The sequence below is a fragment of the Mixophyes fleayi genome, chromosome 9, assembly GCF_038048845.1.
Source record: "Mixophyes fleayi isolate aMixFle1 chromosome 9, aMixFle1.hap1, whole genome shotgun sequence".
Taxonomy (NCBI): Eukaryota; Metazoa; Chordata; class Amphibia; order Anura; family Limnodynastidae; genus Mixophyes; species Mixophyes fleayi.
In genome coordinates, this window is record NC_134410.1 from 28,326,040 (window position 1) to 28,332,961 (window position 6,922).

The 6,922-nt window shown below is 40.1% G+C and overlaps 1 long non-coding RNA gene across 1 annotated transcript; it reads right to left on the reverse strand.

Moving 5' to 3' along the window:
* Window positions 1–359: 359 nt before the first annotated feature.
* On the reverse strand, window positions 360–6,667 carry LOC142102343 (uncharacterized). Its single transcript, XR_012679249.1, has 3 exons — window positions 6,115–6,667; window positions 5,029–5,761; window positions 360–2,763 (listed from the first exon to the last, which is right to left on the reverse strand). It is a non-coding gene; the product is annotated as an uncharacterized LOC142102343 (long non-coding RNA).
* Between the last annotated feature and the right edge of the window lie 255 nt (window positions 6,668–6,922).

Consider the following 6,922-nt stretch of genomic DNA (forward strand, 5'->3'; position numbering starts at 1 on the left):
TTCATTTTGCATGCCTTAATGAATAAGGCTCAGTACCTTTAAAAGGAGAGGCACCAAAATCTTTGCAAGCTTAAATCGTGTATCATGCATGTCCACATGGTACGTGGCAGCACAATGCTGAGCACCTGATTAGAATCCAACCAGGGTGATATCTCTGTGGAATATGTGTGTTCTGCCTGTGTCCATGTGGTTTTCCTTCAAGTGGTTTCTTTCCAGAGTACAAAAACATACTAGTAAGTTAATTGACCTCTAACTAAATTGGCGCTAGTGTTTACGTGCCTGTGGTAGGCGTGGGGGGAAAGTATATAAATAAAGTATATAAATACAAAAGCATAAAACAATAAAATATATTTATTTTGGAGCCATAAAACAATCATTATGTCCTAAAATGGCCAACCATGACTAATAATAAACAGCAGTTTATATGCTTTCTGAAGACATGTTTGCACACCTATTACACACATGTGCAGTACACCACCTTCACCTCATACAACAATACACTTATTATGAGAACACTTAGAATAGCAAACACCGCCTATTTAATCAAAACATTTGGCTGGCACTTTTCCTAGGACACCACCTTGTCTGGAACGGCGAATCAAGGTTAATATTACACCAAGTAGATTAAAGAAACAAAATATTTCCTACAAGTATTTTTAAGGAAGCGTTATTTTGTTTTTCTATTCTACAACATACAATGTAAGTGTAAACATATATGTAAGTTTAACTCTTGTTTTTTGTGCAATACGAACCACAGTAATTAATGACCTACCTACATATCATGAATTCTTTTTGTGACTTTTATTTCTTCATATACAGCTACTTCATTTTTTGCATAAGGTGTCAAATATACATCTCTTTAATTCATTTTACTACCCATTAGGTTTAGGTCACATTTTAAAATGCAAATACAATTCTATGGTAGTGCCCTGCAAAATGAATATCTGTGTAAATAGTAGAGATATGAGGGATCCCTCACATTAATTAAAATAAGGTACATAGATATATAATATATATGGAGGACAATTGTATATAGTTATAGTGATTGTCAGTTGTGGCCAGTGGATGTGAGTATAACAGTAAAGAGAAAAGGGGTCTTTACGCCTTTAAAGCTTGGTGGCGGATGAGAGACTACATGGAAGAATGGCAGCTTGGGTCTGACTGTGAGACACACCCTCCCCCCCCATGTGACTGGAGCGATCCTCCAGCTGTGCATTTGATTATGGCCTATGAGGAAAGAGAGGGGTGTGCGCAAGGATGGAACATCCCGATCATGTCTTGTACAGCAAGGAAGGAACTGCTTGTGAGAGAGAGGAGCGGAGAGAGAGAGAGGAGAGGAGCTAATGGAGACAAAGGGATAAATGTATCAAAAACGCAGATTATCTTTGAAAATCATCAATAAAAAGCTTACCAAGGTGGAAAAAAACGAAGATGCAGATTTTCAGCATTTTGCCGGCATTATTTAAAACAGCAATTTTATTAACAGCTTTTAGCCTTTAAAATAATTTTCTATATCTACAGCAAATCACTGAAAATTGTTTCGGATAACCACCGATTGAGGCATCTACCCCTTTAAAAGATCCGCCAGTTAGTCGGAGATCCATAAACGTATAACCCAAAAGGGGTAGGACTCAAAACAAAGAGGCAGGGAGACAGACAGGCAGTGCCTAACAGCTTAAGTAAAGCTAAAGCATTACTTAAGGTTTGAGTAAGAGATGTTACTTAGGGTGTCTAATTGGCATAGAACATAACAACTTACCCAAGTTTTCTTATTGTTTCTTACTTAAATAAATTGCCCCTAAAGGACCTTACTAGACTTTAAAGCATTTGGGCCTTTGGCTTTAACCTTATTCCTTTTGTCCATAAAAAGAAAAGTTGCTTTCTCTGTAGAAGATACAGTAATGATCTGTCATTATAAAAGCATTAGGTAACAGCTGTATGCTACCTTCAGAGTCATTGGAAATATGAGCGTAAATCCCAAATTTTGTCCGGGTAAAGTCTTTGGCAAGTTGAAAAACATCATCCATAAAGCTGCTCAGGTAAGCGTGAACAATACTTGATGAGATTACCAGAAGGATGAAATACAAAACAAATATAAATAACAGATACATGGTAGTCCACTTCACACTTCCTGATTGCTAGGATCACAGTGGCTTAGGCGGAGAAGAGACAGGTTAGTCTAGTGCACCCTACTACACTATGCATGGACAACTGTCACCTCCTTACCATAACACTTTGAAACAGTAGACCCCTGAGCGGAAGTCAAACCCATAAGTACTGAAACTGACAGCTGGGATGATGCCAATAAAACTCCCGGCACACAGGAGCCTTGTCTGGGTGAAGAGCTATGATCTTTTGAAATGTTATGCCAGCACCCAACATAGACAGGCACACTTGGTATAGTCCAGTCCATCTCATCATCATCATTTATTTATATAGCGCCACTAATTCCGCAGCGCTGTACAGATTACTCATTCACATCAGTCCCTGCCCCATTGGGGCTTACAGTTTAAATTCCCTAATATAGACACACACTCACACAGAGAAGGAGGGAGACAGACAGAGAGAGACTAGGGTCAATTTTGATAGCAGCTAATTAACCTACCAGTATGTTTTTGGAGTGTGGGAGGAAACCGGAGCACCCGGACGAAACCCACGCAGCTCTAAAGATTTCTTTTGACGCACTTTGATGTAGACCCAGTTTTCAGGCTCTATGGGGTGAAACGGTTGATCAGGTTTGTATTTTGAGTCGTTGTCACAGGCCTGTGAGGAAAAGACAGAACGCATTTGATTAGTGCCTTATTATAGCCCAGAGCAAGTTCATCAGTCAGATGCAGGCCAAAAAAAACAAAGAAACTGGTTAGTTGTTGGTAGTTTTTTTTTTTATATAATATTCTGTGTGCTGACCTATTTGTGTCTAGCAAGCTCGTTAGAGATATTAATAAAGGGAAAGAAACAGAGTGTATTAAACGGGACATAAATGCACATAGAAAGCAGATTACATTAGTTCAAAATCCTAGATGTCTTCTGTTGTGTGATGCACGCTCAGCGATGGCTACAGCAAGCAAAAGGCAGCAGTTCCATACAAGCAGATGAAAACATATTAAACATATTTAGTATATCCTCACAGAGCCTATTAGCCCTTTATTCCTCATGTTTTACACATTTTTTTTATTACTAACTGTAAGCATCTGCTTTGGCAAATAACTATCCCTAACATATGAACATAATTATCAGAAAGCATTACGGGCAGGGTGCAGCTGTGTAATTTGTTGTGTCTTTTTAATACCTACTAACATTGCACATCTGACAGACAAGGTAGTACTGTTTGTTGTGCAATGGATTTGAATTGGATGTAAATCAAACCACCAGTCTTGAGAAATAGGTTTTACAATCACAAATGAATTTACAGCACAAAAGACATTACTACACTTACACACGTGCGCACTTTATGTTTTTCTTTTTATCGTTTTGTGCACTATTCTCTGTAAACTTAAAGCATATGGAGAATACCTAGCAGACTAATTTTTTGTGCAGTTGTAGGCAGGCACCAACTAACTGACATGCGTGCTTGACATGGCCTTCTTTTGTTCTCTAAGGTGCCCAACATGTTAAGGAGGGTGTGGTTGATACGCTCCAGTTGCAGATCTCTTTGAGGGCAAAAGGGAGTGGTCCTAGAATTCTTTATCCCGCGGATATTATAAAGCTCTCGGATGAGTTTGGATCTCCTGCGATCCTGCACTTATATTTGAAATTGATCCAGATGAAGTAACCGCCAATCTGTTTCAATCTAGAAAAATTCCTCCTGACCCAATATTGCAGTCCTATTTCTCCCTAGATCCACTACTTCCACATTGCTTATTTGAATTAACAGTCTTAACCCTGGACACCCTTTTCCACAAAAAAATTGTCTAAGCCTTTTTAAACATATCAATTGAATCTGCCATCGCAACCTTCCCTGGCAGTGAATTCCATATCTTGACTACCCTTACTGTAAAGAACCCCTTCCTTTACTGTTCGTGAAATTTCCTCTCCTCTAACCTTAGGGGGCGACCGCGTGGCCTGTGTATAGTACTTGGAGTAAAAAGTTCCCATGAAAGTTCTCTGTATTAACCCTTAATGCATTTGTACATAGTAATCATATCCCATCTTAGACACCTCTTTTCTAAAGTAAACATGCCTAAACTGGCTAACCTTTTCTCATAACTCAATGACTCTATATACTTTATCAATTTTGTCGCCCTTTTCTGTACCCTTTTTAGTTCCAAAATATCTTTTTTTATACAGTGGTGCCCAGAACTGTACTCTGTATTGAAAAGGAGGTCTTACGAACGATTTATAAAGTGGCAAAATTACACTGTCTTCCCTTGAATCTATGCCCCTTTTTATGCATGCCAAAAAAGGGGCATTGCACTGAGTAAGTTTGGTCCTCTCTATGCTGGAGAGACCGTTCCCCTGGTTGCTAGTGAAAGCAGTCTTACCCAACTCTACCAATGTTGAACTGGCTTCCACAGTATCTTCATCCAATCTGGCAAATCTCCTGGGATTGCTCAGCTCCGAATTGGCGTGCCTCTTCCTCCCTCTGCTTCCCCTTGTAACTGTTACCCAGCTGTGGATCCTCCTCTGCTCCACCCGGCCCTGCTAACGCATCAATGGTGAGCTGTAAACTCTACTCCAGGTTGGCAATCTCCCTCAATGTTTCAATGGTCTACCTGGGCTTCGAAAGAGACCAATTGCTCACATTTCTCACAGAGGTATATACCTTGGAACATCTGCTCCAAGTATGCATACATATGACAAGATATGCATTGATTGACATCTTCAGTACAGCTACCACTCATCTTATTATGACTAATTTAACCTTTTGTAACCTACAGTGGACTCAAAACTACTAACCTTTGCTAGCCCCTGACAAGATTCAACCCCTTCCTAGATTTAACTCCTTACTGGATATAACTCCACACTTTAAACAAAATGCACTTGAAATCAAAATGCAGTTGAAATCACAAGCTCAGTGAAAGCACTTACCACCTCCTGTTTACATAGAGTCATACACAGCTGAAGCCGCTAGCCATCTATATCCAGTGGCATTGATCTTCATGGTGGTGCACATAGGTAAAGGGGTTATTATCTGTGTGAAACTCAAACTTTTCTCTATAAAGGTAGTCAGGAAGTTTGCCCACTTCAGAGTCATTGGTTTGGAAAAAAAACTCTGGTAATATCCTCAGAATCTGAGGAAAGGCAGTAATTTTTCCAGCTTAGTGGGACTTGTACAGTTTGCTAGTGCTTCTACCTTGGCGAGAGCATTGCTTCCTGGCGTTGTTCAACGACAGTTTCAACTCATATTTCAGTCAGAAAACAGTTCATGGATCTTTAGCAAGCTCTGTTTGTGTTCTTCCAGAGTGTCTCTGAATACTATAAAGTCATCCAGGTACAGCAACACCTCTCTGACATTCATGTCTCTGGCAACCCAGTCCATACATCATTGTAAAGTGGGTGGAGCTCACGACACCACTTTTAGCATCCTCTGGAATTGGAAGAACCCTAGAGGGCAATGAAGGTTATTTTTCCTGCAGCCTTTGGTATCTGATAATACATTGATATCTGATAATAGCTGCTCTATAAGTCTAGTAGAGATAATCACTTCCTTGAAGACAGTCTAGTGCTCAACGATTCGGTGTATTGGTCAGGTATCAGTCTTTGGTTGAGCATACGATAATCGATGCACATCCGTACATCACCATTCTTCTTTCTTGCCACTCTTATGGATGAACCATACATTCTGTCTTACAATTTTATGACGTGAACAAATACAATTTCACTAGAGGCAAATAACACACCTGTATAATACAATAAAACCAAAACTGTAATTAAACCTTAGTATAAAAAAAACTTTTTACTGCAGAAAACTGTACATACCGATCAAATTCGACTTATTTACTGCTCCACAGAGACATCTTATTTGCTGTTAAATTATAGGTACCTCAAAGATACATTTATAAACCTTTATAAACCTAGGCAAAGCGTCTGACCACCGCCCCTCCACCAGCCAATACTCACTTCCCAGCCTCTCACACATTTGACAGTTGTAAAAGAAAAAATAGTAACTCTTACCCCCTCCTGGCTGGCTTGGTAAGACTGCAGTCCACGGATGTCCAGATGTACTGATGTCTGACTCAGAATGGTGTCCAGGCTTTACTGCTGCTCAGGATCAAACGCAGGATATCTAGAGAGGGGCTCCAAATGTTGTATTTCAGGACAAAACAAAAAAGAACTTGATATCACAAAATGTATTCTGCAAATTTAAAATAATTATACTATAGACAGCAACAGAGAAGAGACAAATAGTGAGCAAATACTAAAAAAAAACATAAATGGTTGCTCAACTCTGTAGTTCCTTTTTATTAAGAGGGGTATTCAATTGTTCCTCCGGGCGCCGCCGGAACGAGCACGTTAAAACTATTACCGTTTATACGGTAATAATATTAAATCCGCTGCTCAGGGAGCTGCGAGCTGAAATTGAGCGTGTAATTACCGTATAAACAGTAATAGTTTTAACGCGCTTGTTCCGGCGCCGCCCGGAGGAACAATTGAATACCCCCCTAATAGTCTGTTACTGATGGGGATTTCTGAGCATACCCCACCCTTCTCCCCCACATTTTCTCTAGCCACATCTCCCCCACTTTTTCCAGCCTCCTTCCCCCCGTTTTCTGTAGCTTGTCTGCTATCCACCTGTATCCCCATCCACATTAGCTCTGTAATACTGTAAACCTTCTCTTCCCCTTTTCTCTTCTTGTCCGCTTCTCTGTCTCTTCTTTGACTGATACTCTCCACTGACAGCATTGTGATGTCATGATGCTACTGGGAGCCGGGCAGATGCTTAAATACGGTGCTGCACTGTAGCAACACCGCAATGCAGACG